Source organism: Amblyomma mixtum, chromosome 3 (genome assembly GCF_055824585.1).
Source record: "Amblyomma mixtum isolate Tamu chromosome 3, ASM5582458v1, whole genome shotgun sequence".
In the NCBI taxonomy this organism is placed as follows: Eukaryota; Metazoa; Arthropoda; class Arachnida; order Ixodida; family Ixodidae; genus Amblyomma; species Amblyomma mixtum.
The window spans coordinates 261,013,125-261,036,014 of record NC_143014.1 but is presented as its reverse complement, the minus strand read 5'-3'; positions in this window follow the sequence as shown (position 1 = coordinate 261,036,014).

Sequence of the window (22,890 nt, the reverse complement as noted above, 5' to 3'; positions counted from 1 at the left end):
CTAAATGTATTCTCTGCGGATTTCGTGCTGCCCTGTGATGGTCGTCCTTTGCTCTAAGCAACCTTGTTTCCTTCATTGCCAGCACGTGCAGGTGTGCAGAAATATGCTGGAGCACTGAATTCTGGCGAGCGGACCTCCTACCTTAATCGGGTATATTGAACGGCTCCCGCTGCCTCCTCTGCACGCTACATGAGCGTAGTATGATGTGGTGAAGAGGTAATGTCTGTGTTTAGTGCTTTTCGGGGAAGGTTGCAATATCAGAGAAAATAGATGACTGTATTGATAATCGAAATTTATTTGTTAAGACGCCAGGGTCAGGTAATTTGTGCCTATGCTGCTTGCGAAACCTGCATGTCCATACGTGAGCGCGCAGAGCTATGTGTTTCCATGGAGGCCAAACTTTGAAGCATGTGTAAGCGATGTGCATCGGTTTGCCTGTATGACATGGACTGTGTGTGCTATGCGCCAGAGCTACATGCGAGACGAGTGCCAACCAACCTACGCGTGGACATTATAATTACCTTCATCGCCCCATAAAATGCATTTAATTCTGACGACATTATCAGGCATTTGCTAATCCTCCGTCCTTCCTTCCCTTTCTATTTTGCTGTGTTTATTAGCCGGGCAGGGACACGTCAACTCTCTCTGCTTTTCCTCTGACAGAGATGTACTTTGAGTGTACCTTGTGTCGATGTAGTTTGAACAAGAAAGGCTGCGATTTAACGCATCAACCAATTCTGTATTACTGAAAATTTTTCAAAGGTCAAATTATCCGAAACTCTTCGTCCATTCCCATCCAGGCCGCAGCCAGGGGCCCGAAGAAGACGGCGGCCGCACCTAGCCCCCACTGCGCAGAAATAGTGAGATTAGAGACATGATGCTGTTTCTCGGTGTAGAGTAGGTTTAGTACGAGTGCAATTCAATACAATAAACTCAAAACCACGCTAAAGAAATGATTTCTCCAAATGAGTCGTTCCCTCAGATGCCAATAGAACCACCAGAGTTAAGCATATTGCTACCTTTTTCACAAGAGATGCAACAGCCGCATGTAATGTTGTCTTGAAACCCGAAGCAATAAACAAGGATTACTTAAGCGTAATTTCATCCAAATTAACTTCAATAGCGATTTTCTGCACGATTCCAAATAACTAGCGACTAGTTTCGGATTGCAGTCAGGAGTGCCGATGCCTTCGGCTCCTTACATCTGTATTAAGCGCTGTCTTGTGCTCCTTGCAACGTCGACTTTGGGATGTCACAGACTGTGAAGTGCAAGCTTTGTCGTCCATTCAGTGCAATTGAAGCCGCTCGTCTGCCTTCGGCTGGTCGGGCTAGTTACCGCATTTACTCCCACATTCGATGATGCACCGTGTAAACTGAGCCCGCACATTCGAAAGCTAGAGAATGAAAAAGAGTTGGAATGTCGTGTACGCCAATTAACGCAGGCTGCAAGCCACCAGCTTTAAATTACAGCGGCCGGCACAACGCATAACATCTCTCAGCTGTGTTGGCGTCGTGCGGAAGTTCCGACTGAACTTTGACACTTCGTCCTCAGCAACGAGCGATTGAACACGCGACGCGTAAACACCTTCATTTCGTTCCATTAAATTAAGAGAGGCACGCGGAACACCAAAAGCGCCGCCAATGTAGTCCGCAATCAGCAATAATCCTGAATGGCTGCACGAAATGCATGGCGTTGCTATCGCATGCTATAAGGCGTACACGCTGGTTTCCCGAGCATCTTGATGAAATTTCGGCAACCTTCGACGCCTCCGCGCGAAAGACAACTGCTTGCTTAAGCGCTGCCAAGCCACGGTGACTGAGCAATAACTGGTGAAGTTTTCATTTTTAGAAACGCCCGATTGCTGCGTTGACAGCGTGGCGATGGTCCGTTCTCATCACCGTAACGACTATCTAAAAATGTCTCTTTCGGGAAAGAAGAGATGCATGGCACCGTTGCGCAAAAATGCTGGCAGTTATCGCCTTTCTGATGAATGCTCGAATTGGTGCGGAAGGCAAAGATTTTCGCAGCAGCACCCATCGTTTTGGCTCTCTCCCCTCCTTATCAGCGTTTACATTCGAGCTTACGCCTTTGGCTGGCCGTGTTACGAATATTCGTCGAGGTGCGAGATTTGAGAGCACAATTTTTTTTTAAAAAAACAATCTGACGTATACGCGAGCAAATATTGTAGGCAACATGATAGCGTGAATATAGTGCGCACGAAACAAGGCTTTTAAAATGGAGACTGAGTTATACCCTCAAATTATACCCCAAATTTCTAAAGCATGCCCTAAGCTAACTCGCTGTTAAGTGGTAGAATTTATTACAGTCAATACTCCGAAGACAAAACGTTCACTGTAGTGTCCATTTAGTAGTTATACCAAGGGCCTTTCTTCAGGTGTAAGCACAGAAGGACTGCAAAATTTTCATTGCAGGGCAACTTGTGAGGCGGTATCACCGGAGGAATATCGAGGCACGCAGAGTCACCCAAGTCCTGATTCTTCACTGCTACAGAAACGCGTCTGGTCAGATAAAAGCACAACATGCGTCACCTGGAAGGGCTCTTGTTCTCACTGCTCAAGGCGTCACCCATGTATTAAACTTGACAACATGTCGGTTATTCAGCAATGAATTTCTAAAGCATGCCCGATTACACGTGAGTCAAGCGCTGCACCGGAACTGATTACCTCATTTTGGTTCGATGAAAATACAAGTTACAATAAATTGCTGAAAACTTCCCTGGAATGTCTCTAACTACAGGCATACGTAATGTAGGTGGAGTCTAAAATAGATGGAAGCCTCCTGCTTCTCCACTGCAGTGTCGCCAAATGCCACGGACTACGTGCGCTGTTTTCTTCTCGCGTGATCTCTTATTCAGATGTAAGGACGAGAAGGAACTGCTTTCTGCGCAAGAGTCGCAGCCCATTAACGCATGCTAAATCTCGCAAGAAACACCTATGTACACCCAGCGGAGAATGGGATAAATAACAAAGGGAGTTTAGTACGACGACCACAAAAGAAAAGGTGCATTTTGTGTTGTAACGATGCAAGGGTAGGATCCAAGCAAAATATAGGGGATATGTCTCCAGTGCAAAAATTAAGTAATCTTCTGCACATTAGCTGGCTGTACCCATTAGAACGTGAGTTCTCAAAAGTCCCGTTTTGGTTCCAGTTCACGTTTATACGAAACTGCATTCAAGATGTCCCGGGGAAAATACGGCTTGCAGAATTATCCCAAGCGGCGCTTTCTACGCCTGTTGTCAAATCCTCGGCAATATACAAGCAGACAGTCCGAAAACACTTCGTGGTACATTTCGGCCTCGGAACTTGGTAAGCCCCGACGAAAATGCGCCCATGGGCCCTTTAGCTGCTTTCTAAATGGTGGTATATACATCCATATTGGCGCCCTTAAGAAGGCCACATCAATTGAATATACATTCGCCGCACCACCTGAAGGCGAGAGGCTGCATTACTGCTCCCTTTCGTAGTTCTAGCAAACACGTCAGGGGATGTGTGTAGGCATCAGTTAGATGCGGACGCTGTGGGCTTACGCGTGTTGAATGGTACTCACGCTATTGCAGCAGCAACAGCCCGGATAAGCTCCGTCCTAAGACCAGAGTGGCCGAAGGTGTCATGGAGACCAGTGCGTCGCCAGCACCGCGGTCCTGGTCGGAAACGGCGACGGCATTATCAGAACGGCCACCACAGCCCACAGGGTGATGAGGGGTCCGTAAAACCGAGCTTCTACGTCGAAATGCGACGGGACAAGCCTTGGTCGTAAGCTGCAACAGAAAGGTTGTGACTGTTAGCATGGCAGCCTCTGTAACGAATACATTAACGAGGCTATCTTAACAGAAGCGAGAGGCACCCGCGTTCCATTTAACTATTTCGTAGTGTTTAGAAAACCAGCCCTTGTCGGTGGAGTTTTCTAATTGTAAAACAGGTACTTCTCAATGAGGTAGCCTTCTTGAGAAATAAATGTCAATTAATGGCTCAAATAATTCCTCTCGTTGGCAGCTTACTTCATTGAATCAAATTTTAGCTTCAAGGAAGATCCTGCACCTCACGCTTAGAGATCGCTGGGTTGTTAGGTTGCTGCTCTTCTTCAGAAATGAGCTGCGTTCCGAGGTTCGGACAGATAACGACCTCGACCATGAACCTCTTCTTTGTAAGGATCTGTAAGATACGTACTGATATGAAATATTGACGATAATAGTCCATTCTTTTGATAAGCTGAAAAGTCTTTCTTTTTGTAGTGTTTCCGTCGCTCGCACGGGGCGGTTAAGAATGGCATAGAAAAGCATTAGGGAACACTTTTCAACGACACCAAATACGTTAATTGCAAAAAAATTCAAGCACGCCGAAGGGAGATCTGCGGATATATTGAATATTAAGATAAATCTTACAAAATATGAAAGAACTGCGTGCATAAACTCTTTTCTGTTTGCCGTTCTAAAACGGCTTTGTCAAGAATAATTGAGAAAATGAATCACCATAACTTTCGGTGGCAGGTAGGCGAACGGCATGGCCGTGATGGGCGCAGATCCATGCGGATGTTCCTCACAGCGTTCGCAGTCCTTGTCCTGGAGCGGAGCGGGGCCACCAATCGCCAACGCCGAGTACCCAGCGTGGGCAGTGGTTGAATCGGACAGAAGAAAGGCGTTGGGTGCGCTCGGAGACCGGCGACCATCCAGAAGACGGCGGGCTCGTCCTGGTGTGACCGCCCCTACCGTTGCAGAAGCTGGCTCCTCGTTCAGCAACGGCGAGACATCCATGGTGCGTTGAGGAACCGCTTTAGCGGCTCCGAGACTGCGAGCCCAGAGATGATCGAACATCATTAGGCAGACGATTACAACGTGGCCACGTCAGTAGAGAAAGATCCTCTGGCCTGAGGAACAGCTGGAATATGAGATGATGATGATGATGAAAACCGCGAGGAAATCTTCTTTGGCTTCGGTTCCGTGTTCTGTATGGCACGTTTCCAAGAAACGATGATGGCAGTAGGTAGCACGCGCAGGTGCACGCTACATGCTTTAAAAGCGTGGCACCTCGGACAGTAGAAAAAGAAAGGAAAAGAAGAAGACAGCTGATGTCAGACGAATTCGGGGAAAAAAAATCCCCCTATCGGAATGCGTCCCAAATTTCATTGAGGAGTGAACTTCTTAGAACGCAGATGAAGCGGGCACTATTAAGCATGCTTATTTATTTTCAAGTGCATTTCCCTCTACATATGTTTAGAAGCTACACGCAACATATTTGTTGATCTTTACCGTTATATGATATACCAGACAGAAGGCAGGGAAAGTAAGCAGGAGCCACAGATACCACTCACAGCCGGAGGGATCCCCATTCCAAAATTAGACAATATCAGAGTTTTGGATTCTTTACACAGACCAACACTGTAATGGCGAAACACTAAGGAAATTAGAGGGCTGCAAAAAGCAGACCGTGAAGTTCATCCGCAGGATTTCCAAAATATGGTTCTGGATAACACAAGCAATCGTAGCTCTGCGTATCCGGGCCTTTATTATAAGTGGAAAAGCTTATGTTTATCCCATGCTCAATCTTGCAATCTTAAGGCCTTCGAGAAGCAGAAGAGTGAGGGCATCATATGCAAAAGCATACAGCAGGCGCTGGGCCTCCCGTCCACACTGCCCATGAAAAGCTCTCAGATATAGGCTCCACACCACTCCAGTTTACTGAAATAGTCAGGATCTCGCAGTATGATAGACTCGCGGGAATCCTTTAGGCTGGAAATCCTATCTAGGCAATCGCGATAAACAGCGATTATTGTGCAAGGCGGCTTACCCAAACGACGCGGGTTCGATCCCGACCGCGGCGGTCGCATTACGATGGAGGCGAAATGCTAGAGAACCGTGTACTGTGCAATGTCAGTGCACGTAAAAACCGCCTGTGTTCTAAACTGGCTGTAGCCCTCTACTACGCGTCCTCGATAGCCTTTGGGAGTCGCTTTGGGATGTTAAACCCCACACGCCATAAACGAAACCTAGCAAGGCTAGGCTATCCATTAACTATGAAAGGCAGCAAGACATCAAACTCTACCTGCCACGAAACATGCGGAACGGACTGATAATCTCAACGCACACAATAGGGAGCCCTAGTGGATCCCTCATCAGAAAATGGGGCTGGAGCAACCACTGGAGCACCTACGTCGGCCCTCTGTAGGGAGTGGGCCATCCTAAATTGGGCTTGCCCCTGTTGATTCTACATGGGTCTAATATCGATGTTACTAGGGCTGCCTCATGTCACATACCTTCATCTAGGCCAGATCGGTCCCTTGTCGGGTATTTGAAGGAAGATGTTACAACAATGTGGGCTCTATGCTCGAAAAACCTCTGATTCATTCCTGCCAGGCCATGTAGAAGCTGTGCACCGGTTTCCCAGGAAGAGAAAACCAGCGCCAGTTTTAGTGCGCTTCCTTTCGACAGGCATACGTGACAGCGGGCTGGCAAAGCGAAAGAAACTGGAATCTCTGGCGAAGGAAAATGAGCCCTCGGTTTTATTTGTCGAAAACATGACGAAATACAAAAGAGAATTGTTCTGGGAGACAAAGACTAAGGCCAAGGAGGGCGATTTCAAGTTCGTATGGGTGAAACATGGCAAAATTTATGCCCGAAAGAAGGAAGGTGACCCAGTTGTGCGCATAATGAGCCCTTGTGACTTGTCTCGGCTAGTCTGACCTCTTCTATTCTCCGCTTTGTCTGTTGTAATCTTTTACCTTGATTCATGGCTTTGTGCGAACAATTTCGAGACTTTCCTTCTCTTTCTGTTTTTTTAAAACCAGGCGAAGGCACTTTCACTGTTTTTCATGTAAACGTGCGCAGTATTCGCAAGCACTGAAATGAATTTTGTGTTCACGCTGGTGCAGTACGTGATTTAGCTGATGTTTTAGTCTTAAATGAAATTAATATTGGGCAAGAACATACTGGTCTGTTTCAACTCCAAGGTTATCACAACCATTTTTTGACGCGCAAAGACAGCCGTGGTGGTGGAATTGCCATTTTTATTAAAAATGGTTGGAAGCCGCCGCGGTGGCTCAGTGGCTATGGTGCTCGGCTGCTTGCCCGAAAGACGCGGGTTCGATCCCGGCCGCGGCGGTTGAATTTCTTTGGAGGAGAAATTCGAGGCCCGTGTACTGTGCGATGTCAGTGCACGTTAAAGAACCCCAGGTGGTCGAAATTTCCGGAGCCCTTCACTACGGCGTCTCTCATAGCCTTAGTTGCTTTGGGACGTTAAACCCCTTAAACCAAACCAAACCAAAAATGGTTGGATTTCAAGTCCTCTGAACATAATCTTCACAAGTGCTGAATCGCTAGGCATTCGTATTCACACACAATCTTTTGCCATCACATTGCTCGCTATTTATAGGCCGCCAAATCAAAGTGTCAGAAAGTTTGTAGATGAATTGCGTCTACTTGCTTTTCCATCTGGTCACGTGTGCATGATAGGTGATGTTAACATTGACGTGCTGAAGAAAGAACGGCACATTGTAGCTGATTACTTGAACACGCTTGCTGTCGTTGGGTTAGAATCCATTATCAACCTTCCCACACGTGTCGACATTTTGGGTGCATCACTTGTGTCTTCATGCATAAATCACGTCAACGTTCGCACTGAGAACGACCACGTATTTCCGTTTATTATTGAGCAAAAGTTATCCGATCACTTCTTTGTTGGGTGTAGCTTTCTATCGTCTCAGTATGCTGCGGCTAACAACCCGGTATCACAGATAGAGGTTGTTGATAAAAGAAATGCTGGACTTGTTGTTGCAACGCTATGATTGGAAATCTTTTCTTGCAAAACTTCCTGCCAGTCTCCTGCATGAATCTTTTATTACCGTTTATACGCAGACAGTGCACTCTTGCAAAAACGTAGTCATCTTAAAGCAACGAAAGCCGGGATGCCCGTGGATAAATGGAAATGCTCTAACCGCGATAGCTGAAAAAGAACTGGCCTGGGCGCGTTTTCGTCGCTCCCCTAATAATCAGCATCTTCGTGAAGCTTATAAGATGGCTCGCAATAAAGTCACTGCTGTGTTTAGAGGTGCCAGGCGAAAGCACTTCCAGGGTAAATTTTCTGAATTTAGAAATAACCCGTCCAAGGCTTGGTCTGTGGTTAACTAATTAAGGGGTCGTCCCCGGAAAGGCGCATACCAAACTATTGCTAAGATTTTCGGTTCACCATCTATAACGTTAGCAGACCAATTTAATTCCTTTTTCTCGTCTACTGCAGCAAGCTGGTCCGGTAATACGGCTAGTTATTGTATGCCACAATCTCTGGTTGAGTCTGCCTTCCTGGCTGAGTGTACTGAAGATGATATTCGTCATATCTTATTCAACTTCAAACAGCGCAAGTCGGTTGGATTAGATGGTGTGTCTGTGGACGTCCTTCGCAGAAATTTCGAGGCCCTGAATAATGTTCTTTTAGCAATTATAAATAACATTATAGCCGCACAAGTAATACCGCCTGGCCTCAAGGAAGCGCTCGTAGTTCCTCTTTTCAAAAGCGGACAGGTTAATGTTGTCACAAACTAAACACCCATTTCGATACTTTCGTGCATTGCTCTCATACTTGAAAAACATATTTTTCACGTAATGCAGAGCTTCATTGATGCGCACATTATACTGTCGCCTAATCAATACGGATTTACTTGCGGGCGTGGCACTAGGTTAGCATTAGTTGAATTAGCCGATTTCCTTAATAGTACTCTCGAAAGTAGTGCATTCGCTTGTGCATTATTTCTAGATGTATCAAAAGCTTTTCACTCCGTAAACCATGAAATATTAATTCGTAAACTTCATAGCTATGGCTTCCGAGGGTCCTTCCTAACTTTTCTTGAGAATTATTTGCACGGTAGAATCCAAGTAGTAGTTTTCGGAAATATGAAAAGCAAACCTAGACAGTTGACCGCTGGAGTTCCCCAGGGGTCGATTTCAGCTCCCCTTTTATTCAACTCGTACGTTAATGATCTCAGTCAAGCAATTTTTCACTGCCGGGTGTTTCAATACGCAGATAACACGCTTTTAGTAACTCGTCATACTAATTACCATCAAGCCGTGGCTGAATTACAAACTGATACTGTAAATGTTATCAGTTGGTACCATAACAACTTAATTTATATTAACCAAAATAAAACTAAATTAGTCTGTTTTCACGATCCACTGAAATCTGTTCCTGTCATCACTCCAGTGTTTCTTCATTCTCCTCTGTGTAACAATTTCTCTTGCTCTCCTATTCCATACCTCTCAAGCGTCAATTATCTCGGTGTCCATTTCGATTCTGACATGTCCTGGAGCACTCATTTGGTTAATGTTTGTGAAAGGCTGCGCAAAATAGCCTGCCTGCTATATTCTATTAAAGCACTATGCCCTATTTACATAAGGAGAACAATAGCACACGCATTGGCGTACAGTGTGCTGCGATATGCAATCTGTTCTTTTTATTTCTGTTCAGTGTTTTGGCGCAACACAGTGAATTCTTTACTAAAATCTATAATTCGGGCTGTTATGTATGGTGTGTACATTACTAAAAATTCCAATCTTTTTTCATGCTCGCACATGCCTTCGTTCAGTCTGTTATTCAAAGAAACTAATCCTTATGTATATATGGAACAATGAGTTCTGCCTCCCGTATGTCCCCGCCAGAGCATTACGTCCACGTGACCGCTTTACCTTGCCCAGAGTACGGACAAGATATGGTAAACGTGTCCGCGCCTTTTATGTACCAGATGTGTTGAAGGACCTGCCAGATAATGTTTTATCTTTCGGCACTCGGAAAGAAGTAAAATCTTCTATCTTTGATTTGTATGCGTAATTTTGTTTCTTTTCTTTTTTTTTCCTTTTTCCCCCGTCCTTTCCCACTGCCTTTCCTTAGTTTTATTCTAAATTTGTGCAGTATTGATTGAGTGTGCCGTTCTCTGGCTTGCGCCATTCTGCCGAGCACTGCCCCACAAGGCCATTGTTGGCTTTGGCAGGCTCGTATTTGTACAAGGTATTTTTTTTTCAAATAAACAATTTTTATCTATTTATTATTAACCCAAATGGGGCTGCTCACAAGAAACCGCTGTAGGTCCCACGTAGGCCGTGGCGGGGCTTGGAAACCAGCGTGCGCAACTACTCCCACATTGTTCCCTAGGGTACTTCAGGGTAGGTGGAACATAAATATGTGCTCTGAGCGGGAAAATCCTGGTGAAACTAATTGAGGCTGCATACACAAAACCTCTACGATCTCGCATCAACCGTGTCAGGGCTGGAAAGCGGGCGTGCCCATAAGGTGCCCACATCGGTTCCTTGTCGGGGTGTTTTGTGCAGATGCGACACAAATACGGGCGCTATGCGAGAAAAAAATGCGGCAAGCTTAAATGGGGCAACCGATTCATTGCCGCAGGTAGCCCTTATCGGCTACAGCGGGGCTTAATCAACCGGTGTGGCTGCATCGTGTTATTCATACATTTTTTTTTCAATTCACAAGTCTATATTATGCACATCATAACTTACTCTCATATGTAATATGTCATACAATTCTTGACTCATTTACTTGATTACTTCAAGTTACGTGCTTAAGGCTCTCGCACTAAACTTAAATGTGCCAAATAATCGCACCATGCATAAGAATGAGTGTGCCCACTTAACAAGATGCACTGGACTAGCTGAGACTCTGTGAACATCATTATAGTTGCTAAAGCTTGATTACATTTCATTCCCCTCCCCCACCACCCCCTCGCCCCGTAAGAAACAAAAAGAAATTACTTATTTCTGCACATGTACCAAACTGATAACAAATATTCTGACTGCGTTTGCGAGCAAGGTATTTACTGCGCTCCGGGCAGGCAAAAATTTTCCTTCAGGAATCCCTATTTTCTTCTTCATATTCACCAGACAGTGCAAATATTTCCTGTTGGCATGCTGCCAAATAAAGGCAACAGGCTGACCAGGCAGTGAGGGTCAAAATGGTATTATCGGCTGAATTTGTACTACAGACAAACAACGAAACTGAGTAGCGGCCGCATGAATGTGCACGTTGAGCTTTCTTTGGAATGATGAACGTCTTGAGCACCCACGCAGCATTTAGTACACCTCAACACAACAAATTGGACATTCGACCACGGGAGCAGCCTGCCGGGCTTGTATGGGAAGTATCGCTCTTATGGAAGAAAATGGTTTCGCGCGTGAATGTCCGGCCTGAGTCGATGCCAAGCGCCTGCTTTGCAAATAAACTAAAATAATTACAAGGCGCAGCCTATCTCTGCAAACGCCAACAGGGATGCGTTGTTAATGCTTTTCGTGCGCTGCCTAATCAATGCAGCGTGATCAAAGCTGACAATCTGAAAAAGTACATAACCCCTATCTAAAGATAGCCTGCTTTTTTATTCGAAATTTTCTTCGGTGTTTTCCTTTTTTCGAAGCACGAGTTATATTTTTTATGTAGTAATTTACTGCAAATATACCAAGAATTGCGACAAAGCAGGAGAGTATAATAAAGCTGCTTATATAAGTTGAGATCATGAGTCTCCGGAACAAGTAAATACTCGAATGGAAGCACCGATATAAAGAAGACGTTCATGCGTCTCAGAGTAGAATTCTTCGATGAGGCGTCAAATTACAACGCCGATAATGGCTGCCCGAAGCCGACAGGCCTCTACTGGAGACATAGGGTGTTCAATGTTTATACGCGGAGAGAGCATTCATGTTAGAACTGATGCTTGTGCGAGTCGGTATGCCATTTCAGAAAGGAACACAGCGACTTTTGACAGCAACGAAAGGGACGAAAGCTTCTGTCCTCGGGTGTCTTTCCTTTAGTCCCTGTAAGATGTGCGCTGTTCCTTTGTGAAATGAGACCATTCGTGCCTACTTACAAGAAAGGGCCCACAGCCAGCCCTCTACACCTCTTTATTGTTGCGATGCATTGGTTTCCTACGTCTTTTTCATTGATATGAACATTTTAGGGGAGGTTTGGGCTCCCAGCAGCTGCGGCTACTCTATTCCGCGCAGGGGAAAAGATCCCACTATAATCGACGACGTAATGCACTGCATAACACAGCGACAGCGTGCAAAATCTAGCCGAGGGAACACAATTCCCAGCCCAGACGCTTCAGTAAACTGAAAACAAGCAACAATCATAACCTCAATAAATTGAAAATAAACATTAAAAACAATAAAATACAAAATCGAAAATGGCAATGAGCTCATAATCCAAGACGCATAAAGGCAATATGCTGGTTTTCAGACATCGACGACAGCAGTAACCAGTCATAATGGCACAGTAACGAAGATACTCTGTAGCAGAAGTGGAGTTTACCAGGTAATGAATTCAGCATCTGTGATCTCATTCCGCTCCTTTATTGCTCGTTTTTGTCAAAACCGCGTCAGCCGTGGACCTAGTGGCTTTGGAAGAATAAAAGGGCTCTTAATAAGATCGGTTTTTTTTCTCTCTTAAAACCAGCGAAAAATTGTTTTGTGGGAATTCACCGAATGTATGAATTCCATTGTTAAATAAATAGCGTGCACATCACCAATCGTTGTTGCTCTGTGTGTCAATTACTTTACGTTGAGCATGTCAATCTTTCATTCAGTTCTCTAATCACAAATGCGGATGTAGGTAATTCTTAAGGCGAGCGCCAGCATCACACACATGAACGTGCCCGGGGAACCTGATGCGTGCCTGGCATAGTGTGCACATGTGACCCCATGTGGCGCTTTCAAATTATCCTTTCAACAGACAGCTCGATAATAGTGGTCCGCAGAAGACATGGCAGACACGTCGTGCCGCCTTCTCAAAACTGATAATATTGGAGAACGTGGCAGTGGTCATCAAACCCTTTTGCTCACACTCCGCATTAGGCAAGAGTTTTGCCTCCTGGTTTCTGTGACCGGTATTAGGCGCAGAGTAAGCGGCTGCGGTATTGGCAGACGCTTCCCGTGCCAGCAGCCGCGTCCGGCAGAGAGGAGAACGCATGTCTGCTTGGTATTAAATTGTTTTCGCAGCCATGTTCCACCGCATAGCCTTCAAACACTAGTGCACCGGTGAGGGCAAGGAAAAATGCAGTTATGTGGAGCAGACTCTGACATGAACGACCTGGTTCTCGGATACCAACAGTACCAGGAAGGAGGCCCCATTTGGGGAAGGAGGAGAGTTCGAAGAGGAGTCTGACACAGCGGCCTCATTTTATTTTCCTGTGCACGTAGTACTGCTTTTTTAATTTAATTTGCTTTTCCATAAATGAATTCTGTAGCGTGTTTGGCAACTTCTCTCAGATCAAGAATGGCAGTTTACCAACATTCCTTAAGATAAAAGTATACAACAGCTGCATCTTCCCGGTACTCACCTATGGGGCAAAATGGTTTAGGCTTGCGGAAACCCAGTTGAAAAATACACCAGGATGGCTTGGTGTGTTCTGGTGTTTCCTAGTGTGAACACCAGCTTCTGTAGTGTGTTCTGATGTTAACACCAGACCGGGCTGGTGTGTTCTGATGTTAACACCAGACCGGGCTGGTGTGTTGTAACGTGCACACCAGCCCGCTTTGGTGTGTCTTAGTGTGCACACCAGCCCGGTTTGGTGTGTCTTAGTGTGCACACCAGCCCGGTTTGGTGTGTCTTAGTGTGCACACCAGCCCGGTTTGGTGTGTCGTAGTGTGCACACCAGACTGGGTTGGTGTGTGGCAGCGTGCACGCCAGACTGGGCTGGTGTGTTGCAGTGTGCACACCAGACTGGGTTGGTGTGCTGCAGCGGGCACACCAGACTGGGTTGGTGTGCTGCAGCGGGCACACCACAACGGGTTGGCGTGTTGTAGGGTGCACACCAGAAAGCGTTGGTGTGTTGTAGCATGCACAACACACTTGATTGGTGTATTTTGGTACCCACAGCGTGCAGTGTTAGTGTGCTGTAGTGCATACACCAGACTGCATGGGTTGTGGTGTGCACACTGTTTTGGTCGTCAATTGCACTTAAGAGTGGATTGGTTAATTTTGGCATGAAAAACACTTTGAATAGGCATTAAGGTTTGGACACCAATCAACCACATTCTGGCTGACACAAACAGGAAGTTAGTGTGCTGTTGTAAACGTATACAACTACACTGCAGTACCTAATTTAGTTTACTTCAGTTTGGGGGCATACACAAAAAAGACAAATATTGGCAGAGTGCATCCATCCTAATCTGGACTTCTTGTCTAACGCGCGTCGCACTGATCACAAAGTGCAGTATAGAACTATACCAACCATTTTTCAGGTAAAGCGAAGGGCAGAAGTGTTTCATGCTTAAGCGTGCCCTAACTTTGCTTCACTAGATGTTATGTGCTGATGCAAATGCCTCAACATACCAATTCAAGCAGAACGTATGCAGCAGAAGGTCGCCCTTCTAGATCTAATCGCCTCTGTGAAACAATGTTGAGTAGAATGATAATTAAGGTAACCTCCTAACATGTTTTCATAAACATATGTGAAAATTATATATCAAACACGATAATTCTTTATTTACACTAAAATGAAGCGCTATTTTAACAAACCTCAGATAACAAACTAACAATCTCACATAACAAACCAAAACACGTACATTTGAACCTTAGGCCATACATGACATATGAAAAATGCGATTACAAGCCACATTCAACTTTAGTAATTACAAACAGGACTACACACTGGACATTAGACAGAATGCTTCTTCTATATACAATGACCTATAACAGTGCAACACACAGATGCAGAGGTGTTTCACAATAATCAAGAACAGCACAAGGAAATAAACTTCAAATGACATATTGCCACGGACCTGGCTCAAGCTACCTGCGCGCTAAGCCGTGACGAGGACGAAGTGGTCGCGTTCGCGTGAGGCGCGCTCGAGCTGGCTCTTTTCTGGGCGATTAAAACCCTCGGCCGTTCTGCGGTCCCCCTCTACGTCTACGACTGTTCTCCGTCTGGCCTGTGACATCTGGTGGAGGTGCGGGGTATTCTCGGCTGATGCTCCATCCTTCCTCGGAGAGCCGAAGCACAAGCCCGGTGCCTCTTGTGCGAACCCCCGTCCATCGTGTCAGCCGCAGGCTCCGCGGCTTGTCTCCAGAATTCGGACTCCGGCCTCAAGAGAGCGCACCCATGGCTACGACCACGGCAGCAAGGTCAGACAGCGCCCCGTTCATACCTGCTTCTTTTGTGAGCCTGCAAAATCCCCGGATCCCGAAGCCCTTTCACGGCGGATACTCGGAGGACGCCCAAGACTGGCTTGATCAGTTCGAGCGCGTTGCGCGTTTCAACGGCTGGGACGACAGTGCTAAGATCCGGAACGTCTACTTCAGCTTAGAAGACGCCGCTCGGATCTGGTACGAAAACCGCGAGACGAGTCTAACGACGTGGCAGGACTTTCGTCGCCAGCTGTTGGAGACTTACACCAGCAGCGATCGCCGTGAACGGGCCGAGCGTGAATTGACCGCTCGCATTCAGCTACCAAATGAGAACCTAGCGATGTACGTGGAGGAAGTGACGCGCCTCTGTAACCGAGCGGACCCGACCATGACGGAAGAGAAAAAGCTCAGACACCTGATGAGAGGCGTGAAAGAGCAATTGTTCTGCGGTCTTGTGCGAAGCCCGCCCAGAACAGTCGCCGAGTTCCTCTCCGAGGCTGTGCTCATGGAGAGGGCGCTCCAGCAACGGTACAATTTCTACGACCGGCAGCTAAACCCTATCTCGGCTCTACACCCCCTGGATGCTGCTTCGGGGGCCAATACAAGCTCCCTTCGGGACATCGTGCGTTCTGTGGTCCGTGAGGAGCTGCAGAAACTTCGGGGGATTTTTCCTGTGGACTCTGACTAGCGCCATTCGGGAGGAAGTTCAGCAGGCGCTCAGACCACCCGTCGCTCCAGTAGAGCCGCCACCACAGCCAGCTGCTTGGCCGCCAGCGACGTATGCGGACGTGCTGCGCCGTCCTGCGCCGGTTCCCTGCGCGCCACCGTATGCCCCTTCGGTAGTCGCAGTACACGCCGAGCAGCCGGTTCCCTACTGGCAAGCTCGAGGACAGGCGCCGAGAAAGACCGATATTTGGCGTGCGCCAGACCGACGTCCCCTGTGTTACCATTGTGGCGAGGCTGGTCACGTCTTCCGGCGGTGTCCATATCGGCCTCTGGGATTCCGAGGTTTGTCTGCAGGTAGTCCCCGTCCGCGGCATGCCGAACAGCCTCAGGAGTTTGACGAATACGTCACCCGCGGGCGTGGTTCACCACCTCCTCCGCGCCGAACGTCCCGATCGCCTTCACCTCGCCATTCGTCGCCTCATCAGTCCGGTTATGGACCTGGTGCACAGCGTGGGTCCTCGAGCCCGCACCGGGAAAACTAGAACAGGCGACCTTTGGAGGCGAGGCCGCCGAACGCCGTATTGCCGAAAAGCTTCCACCGACGCGCCGACTGACCCTTCCCGAATTGACGACCACGATACCGATGACGATGACGACGACGACGACGACGACGACGAAGACGGCGCCGACGACTGGGTCTGGTAAGACCAAGGTCTCCCTTGACATACCCGTGCTGATTGACTCTAAGGAGGTTAGCGCACTAGTGGATACGGGTGCGGACTACTCAATAATGAGCGGTAGGATGGCTAAGGTGCTGAAGAAAGTTATGATGCCGTGGGCAGGGTCATAGATACGTACGGCTGGTGGCCACGTGGTTACGCCGCTCGGAATGTGTACGGCCAGAATTACGGTGCGCGGATGCACGTTCGTGGCAACGTTCCTCATTCTGCCTGAATGCTCACGAGACGTCATTCTCGGTCTCGACTTTCTTCGAGAAAATGGTGCGACTATAGACCTTCGAAATCGATTGGTTACATTTTCAACTGAACTCGCCGCCACCAAACCCGCCCCCGAGAATTGCAGAGCCGCACTGCGTATATCCGACGATGCCTTAACGGTGCCTCCACGGGCGAGTATTCTGGCTAGGGTCACTTGCGACGCGCCACATTGCGGACAACGTGTTGTTGAGCCAAATGTCTCTCTTTTGCTCACCATGGGTGTTTGCGTAGCAAGAGGGCTTGCCTTTCTATCTGACGGTCGCACTGAAGTCCTCGTGACCAATTTCAGTAATGAACACCGCCATTTATTTGGTGGCACAGCCATCGCCCACGTCGACCCTGTCCAAGAGGTGGCTGAGTGTTTCGCATGCCTAGAAGACACGCCTGGTGAAGTTGACGAAGAGGCAGTACGCGCCGTTCACATAAACGAGGGCCTCCCGCCCGCAGAAAGGCAGCAATTGCAAGAATTGTTGCTGCAGTTTAAGGACTGCTTTACCTCGTCGTCTAAGGTACGTCAGACGCCCATCACTAAGCATCGGATAGTCACGCACGATGGCGCGCGCCCAATACATCAACAGCCTTATCGCGTATCACCCCGAGAGCGGGAGGCCATCCAAACGCAAGTGAAGGAGATGCTCAATGACGGCATAATCCAGCCATCGAATAGTCCCTGGTCGTCTCCTGTCGTTCTCGTAAAAAAGAAGGATGGCACGCTGCGCTTCTGTGTGGATTACAGAAAACTTAACAGCGTAACAAAAAAAGATGTCTATCCGCTACCTCGTATAGATGATTCCCTCGACAGACTGCGCCAAGCAAAATACTTTTCTTCGGTAGATCTGCGCAGCGGATATTGGCAAATAGAAGTTGATGAGAGAGACCGGGAGAAAACCGCCTTTGTCACCCCGGACGGCCTCTATGAATTTCGTGTGCTCCCCTTCGTATTCTGCTGTGCGCCAGCAACGTTCCAGCGAATGATGGATACCGTGCTCACCGGCCTTAAATGGCAAACATGTCTAGTATACCTGGATGATGTAATCATTTTCTCAACAACGTTTTCGGAACATTTGCAGCGGCTCAGAGTGGTGTTAGAAGCCGTCCGATCAGCTCATCTTTCTCTAAAGCCGCAAAAATGCCATTTTGGATTTACTGAATTGAAGTTTCTCGGGCATGTCGTCAGCTCCGAGGGCATCCGGCCAGACCCTGACAAAATTTCTGCCGTCGCGGACTTCCCGGTTCCCACTGATAAAAAAGCCGTCCGACGATTCCTAGGCCTTTGTTCGTACTACCGACGTTTCATAAAAAACTTTGCTAAGCTGGCCAGTCCTCTGACGCGCTTGACACGAGATGAGGAGCCATTTTTGTGGGGTGCCGAGCAGCAAACTGCTTTTGACGATCTACGACGTCGGCTACAATCACCACCAGTACTAGCCCATTTTGACGATGATGCCGCCACTGAAATTCACACGGACGCCAGCAACGTCGGTCTTGGAGCGGTTCTCGTCCAGCGTCCGAACGGTGTCGAAAAAGTGATCGCTTATGCTAGCCGTGCACTTTCCCGTGCAGAGTGTAACTACTCTACAACTGAGAAGGAATGTTTGGCCGTAGTATGGGCCATCACAAAGTTCCGCCCCTATCTGTATGGCAGGCAGTTCCAGGTTATTACTGACCACCACTCATTGTGCTGGTTGACAAACTTGAAGGACCCATGTGGCCGCCTAGCACGTTGGGCATTACGCTTACAGGAATTTGACTTCACCATCATCTACAAGTCTGGTCGCAAGCACACCGACGCTGACAGCTTGTCGCGTTCACCAATGGAACCTTACGAAGGTAACGCAGAAGACGATGCATTCCTTGGTGCAGTCACGTCGTCCGACATCATCGCACAACAACGTGCGGACGACGAATTGAAGCTGCTCATAGAGCATCTAGAAGGTCACCATCCCTCGATACCCTCCCACCTGGCTCGCAGGCTGCCATCCCTATGTCTTCGAGGCGGAGTGCTGTATAAGAAAAACACCGCCTCCAGTGGTAAGAGTTGCCTTCTGGTTATACCTGCCGCCCTCCGCCACGAGATACTCCTCGCCTGCCACGACGAGCCGACCTCTGGGCACCTTGGATTCACGCGAACACTTGCCAGAGTGCGGCAGAACTACTATTGGCCCAACCTTGCCTCATGTGTGAAGCGATACATTCGGACCTGCCGTGAGTGCCAGCGCAGGAAGACGCCGCCTCTGAAACCGCCTGGCATGTTGCAGCCTATCATGCCTCCTAACACACCCTTTGAACAAGTCGGCATGGACCTCCTCGGACCATTTCCCTTGTCGTCGGGAGGAAACAGATGGATAGCTGTTGCAACCGATTACCTGACGCGTTACGCCGAAACGCAGGCTCTCCCTCAAGGCACAGCGTTCGAAGTTGCGCACTTCTTTATGCGTGCAATAGTGCTTCGACACGGCGCTCCGTCCGTCGTCATCACAGACCGAGGGAAGGCATTCACAGCGCAGCTTGTCCACGACATCTTTGAGCTGAGTCACACCAGCCATCGAACAACGACAGCATACCATCCCCAAACAAATGGGCTCACAGAACGCCTGAATAAAACACTGGCCGACATGATTTCCATGTACGTGGATGTGGAACACAGAACCTGGGACCAAATACTCCCGTACATCACATTCGCGTACAACACTGCGACTCAAGAAACAACCCGCTTTACACCATTCCGTCTAGTCTACGGCAGAGAAGTGCGGATGATGCTGGACGCCATGCTCCCGTGCGTGGATGATGACTTGACACCAGATGCGGGCTCCTTTGTCGAACAAGCCGAGCAAGCTCGCCAGCTTGCTCGTTTGCACATCACAGCTCAACAAGACACGGACTCCAGACGTTACAACCGGCGCCACAGGGAGGTTACCTACAACATCGGTGACCGTGTGTGGGTGTGGACCCCTGTCCGCCAAAAGGGATTGTCCGAAAAACTGCTGCACCGATATTTCGGACCTTATGAGGTGCTCCGTCGTGTTGGAAACGTGGATTATGAGGTTGTTCCACGTGGAACTGTGTCTACCGGTCGTCGGCAACCACGGACTGACATTGTGCATGTAATGCGACTTAAGCCATACTTCTCGCGTGAGAGCGATGACGCTCCACTTTAAACTGTGTTCGGGTTCTGCGTTTTAATTTATTTCTTTTTGTTCGTTTTTTTTAACATTGTCTTCCTGCTTTTCCTGTTCGTTTTCTGCTTTGTACATACCCTCGCATCGGGACGATGCTCTTCTTTTTCGGGGGACTAATGCCACGGACCTGGCTCAAGCTACCTGCGCGCTAAGCCGTGACGAGGACGAAGTGGTCGCGTTCGCGTGAGGCGCGCTCGAGCTGGCTCTGTTCTGGGCGATTAAAACCCTCGGCCGTTCTGCGGTCCCCCTCTACGTCTACGACTGTTCTCCGTCTGGCCTGTGACAATATGCAGCAAAAGGTGCACACCTTCAATACAACTGAGGCAAATATTGTCTCAGAGTGGTGACTGCAGTACGGAGAGCAAGAAGACAGCGAAAATTGCTTCTAACCGAAACTCTTTTTGTGCTGACTTGCACAAGCAAAGAACTGAATGACTCCGCGGCAGCGTAGCAACAGGCGAACTCTGCGGTCGGACAGAATGCCTGCCATTCTTGGCCATGCTGAATTTAAAGCTGATAGCGAACTTTCGAGATAAAGCGTGCAAAGTTACTAGAACATTCTGGAATAACGTCGAAGCGGCTCCGCCTGGATGCGATCAATCGAGATAAATCTGATCGCGTCTTGCATCACAGCCAAAGCAATAAAGCGGCGCACCGGCAACACTGAAGAATAAACAAACACTACAAAGGTTAACAGAATTTCTCCCCTTTCAAAGAAGCATCGACCCAATGATTTAAAACATAAGACTACAAACAAATAAAATGGACTGTGCAAAAAAAATATGTGGGAACAGTGTCCTTCAGCATGCATAATTGGGCTCTAGACGGACAACATAGAAAACTTCTGGTCATACGCAGCGTCGCAGGGATTGGCTATAAGCCAATTTAAATTTGTCCCTGGCATCTGTTCCTAATCACTTTCATATAGATTGGGCACCTTCACAATATGTGACTGGTCGCTCTGTGCCACAAGCACACAAGGTGAAATAACTTTCTGCTCACAAATTAGGCACAACCCAACATCAGTCGGAGGGTGTTCAGCAATGAACATGAAAGGCATAAAGCTTTCCTCGGTAATTAGTTCTTGGCAGAGTAAGAAGATACTGTTTTCCACTAAAAAGATTTTGATCACTCGCAAGAACTTGCCATCATCTGTTAGAATATATTCAGAGCACGTTTTCTCGGTCCTGTTGTAATTGGCACTATGTACAGTGAACCCTTTAATACGTGCTCTGAGGTATTCACTCATACTGGGCACAGCACCAATGGTCTGGCTGATCAAATCCAGAACATGGCATTCAAGACTGCCAGGCTGCAATGGCGAACCTAATACTCCTAACTGGAGCTTATTGCCTTGCTTCCCCGAGATCAGCTTTTGCTGCTTGTTCAGGTAGGGTGGCAGTAGTACCAGACGCTTCAGGGACTTCTGCACCTCTCGCATGATGAAGCGCTCTGCTATTTGATGTGGAACACCTTTCGCTGCAGAAACCAGCTTGAGAATGTCACCATTCCCTCCTTCAAATGGGAAGGTAGAGGTTGCCCACAGTGGCCCAGTCATGCGCACAGATTTTGCAAGGTGCACAAGTTGGTGCACATTGAATGTCAGGGTGTGTTCACCATAGAGAATTGGCATCTGCTCAACAAACTCCACAAGAAGCCTTTCGGCACAAAAAATATCTCTCTCTTCAACACTTGCTTGTAAGAGTAAAAATAAACTCTGTGCAAGAAGGCAGAAAAGCGTCAAATATCTCTGCGGGAGCATATTGAAGAGGCAAGGTGCACTGTAATAAAGAAGCCAATATCTCCACTCTGTAGCTTTCCAAAACGAGCGCTCAGTTACCAGTCTTGGCAATCTGGTGAAATTGGTGGCCGAATTTTCAACAGGCGGTCATTCAACTCTCTCACATGATTCCCAATGTGCCAGGCACTTCCTGGTGAACACACCCAAAGTTCCATTTGCTGCGATGTGACACCTTCCAGTACGCAGTGCATGTACTCCGGTGGAAAGCCCCACGACAGGTCCAATGTGCTGAGGGTTGCGACGGCTGACAAGCCCTTCATACCATCCACAGGACGGTCTCGCCTGGCTGCAAGTTTCATTGTACTGTACACAGTGTCATGGCATCGCTCGACCATATCTCGCCCCTCCATGATATATTTCAGGGTGCCTGAAAAAAGAAATGATAGATAAATTTCTCATAGTACTATGCATAATAAACAAAGAAATATATGCTAAAGAACAGACAGGAGAGTACGAATGCACATGTAAGTGATGGTTATGAAATGCTACAATAACTTAAACTACATGCAATGGTACCACATCTACCTTTAATCAATGCACAAGGCATTTTACAAAATTAGGCTTTTCATGTTACACTCAGAATATGTAAATGGGCAATAAGTCAACATGTGGAGCTTGCATGCCCTATTTTTCACTGCAGAACCCAACTTCCAAGAGGTAGACCTAGGCTATGGGAGATGCTAATGAAAATCTCTGGATTATTAGGATCACTATGGAATCTGACCTGCACAGTCAATCTTCCTGACCTTTAATGTGCATAGCTTCTGCAGGAAGAGGTACAAAAGCTTACAAGAGTGCTTGTGTAAGATAAAACTTCCAAGTGACAATTTTTTCCATTCTGAATCCATACATGTGCACCACAGGTGACAACTGTGATTCCAGTCTTCACACCTCGTACGTCTTGGATCACCAGACAATAAACTTATCACAAGAGTTTAAACAGACAGCACAGACATTTGCTCACATAATTAACAGCACCCAATCTCCTCGTAGCTAGAAATAAGTGCCCTGTGCATATCTGCACATATTTCTCACAGTAAACACAAAGCTAAATGTGACTGCTCACCAACGCGCAAAATGACCGTCCTTTGTCATTATGCCTGCTAGAGAGTA